We start from the raw sequence: 1,959 nt of genomic DNA, 5'->3' as shown, positions 1-1,959 counted from the left end.
CGGACCAACGATAGATTCGAAGCAGAGCGACGGCGCGAACACTCCTCAAGAAATCTAGGGGATAAACTGGGGAGGTAGGATGGCCAACTGCATACAAAGCAAAAAAAATGGTTGGTTAGAATCGACAAATCGCTTACGGTTCGCGACAGAATATTCTACCGCAAGAACGGTTCCAAAGAACTCGGTAATCATCTTGGGGAGGCTCCTCGAAGGCCAAACTGTGGGACTTAAGGAAGAAGTAGGAGCGCTGCTAGTTCTGCGTCTTATTCGGATGACCGGCACACACATTGCAGTTCGGTCGCATGTTCACCGAGTAAGTGCCATCTTTCATGTCGGTTATCGAGGTCATCTCCTCGAACGACCTAACGCTCATCGGCATGTCGATCTGCTCCGCCAAAACCGACAAAGTGACCGCTAGACGCAGCGAGCCATTCAGCAGCTGACTGATCGCGAGATCTCGACGTCTGGCGTATGCTGTGATCAGTCGCGGGATGGGGAACCAGCAACGAGTGTCTTCCTGAAAATAGGATTCGTACACCGTCTGGTACCCCATCGGAGGAGACCAGGGTCTCTGCGCTTCCGTAGGCACAAGGAAGGTCACGCCTACGGCACCCGCAGCCCGAAGAACCCTCTTCACGCTTCCAAGAGTCGACTTCGTCTTCTCTATGCCTTCCCAGTCCTGACCGGCCAAGAAGGCAGGACGCGATAAATCGGGATGGAGTTGAGGAAGCTCTTCGAAAATCCCATCGGGGTAAAAGGTGGTCGGGAAGAACTCGGCCTCAGAATCATCGTCCTCCGAGAGACCAACCTCCGCAGGTCGAGCTCTCAGGGTGATCGAGTCAACAGGCATCGCCCCGCTCTGCCCGTCTCTCGAACATTCCATTGCATCCCTCGCAACGACGTTCTGACATCCTTCTCTCGCGAGTCTCGCAGCATCCGCAACCAGAAGTCGATGAGAGCGAGATAGATTCGCCGTGTCCATCATCGCCGTGTCCATCATCGCCGCGCGATGAATCGCCTTCGGATCTCCGACACGACCCCCGTCGGAATTCCTTGTCGGATTTGACGTCGCTGCGACTGCCTTTCCCTTCTGTTGCTTCGTGAACCTCTGACCCGACGAGATCGCAGAACGGAACGGTGAAGAATGTTTCGAATGAATCTAACAACGCTTGGAGAGATAAAGGGAAGAGAGAGAAAGTACCTTTGATCGCGGAGAAAAACTTGAAGAAATGAAAGGGGATCTGCGTATTTATAAGGAAAAGAGAGGGGGGGGGAACTCGAGGCGCCATCATTAGGTCTATTCAGGCCCAAACGGGCCTCGAAATCCGCCCTAAAAACCCAGCGGACCCTCGCGACGTTTCGACTTCTCGGTTCATTTAAAAGAAAAAGAAAAGAGGGCGGAATTCGAGGCGTCGTCATTAAGCCTAAACGGGCCTAAATGGGCCTTGAAACTCTCCCAAATGTCCAGCGAACCTTCGCGACGAACCCTTCCTGCGACACGACGACCAAAAGAAGAGATAAAAGCCTCTACTGCTCGCTTTCGAGAGAACAATGCGGTGCGACTCATCGACCAACCGTTCTAACCTTCCGGCAGGCCTCCTATTCCCTCAAACCTCCAAACCTTAGAATCCATTACGAGCTGGAAAGCACTCCGCTCACTAATGGACTAGGAGGGGACTTACTGTAGAGGATGAATTTGACCATCCCACAAGGCCCGAGGAATAGGAAGGCCTGGCCCGAATTAGGAAGAGCGACGGCTCGATCGGTCGGCTCGAGAATCAGGTCTCTCGGCTTGACTCATGAGTACTTTTAGTTGATCATCATCGGCTGAAGTACGTTCGGCTCAGCGGCTGCTCGGACGCCTACGGGCTTCTCGGCCCAGCAGAGGAGGCCCACCAAGATGACGTAAATTAGGTCAAGGACGAGGCATCAGGACGTCTATATAAGGGAAAGGAGAGA

The sequence above is a fragment of the Brassica napus genome, chromosome C1 (genome assembly GCF_020379485.1).
Source record: "Brassica napus cultivar Da-Ae chromosome C1, Da-Ae, whole genome shotgun sequence".
NCBI lineage: Eukaryota > Viridiplantae > Streptophyta > Magnoliopsida > Brassicales > Brassicaceae > Brassica > Brassica napus.
Note: the sequence above shows the minus strand (reverse complement) of the source record.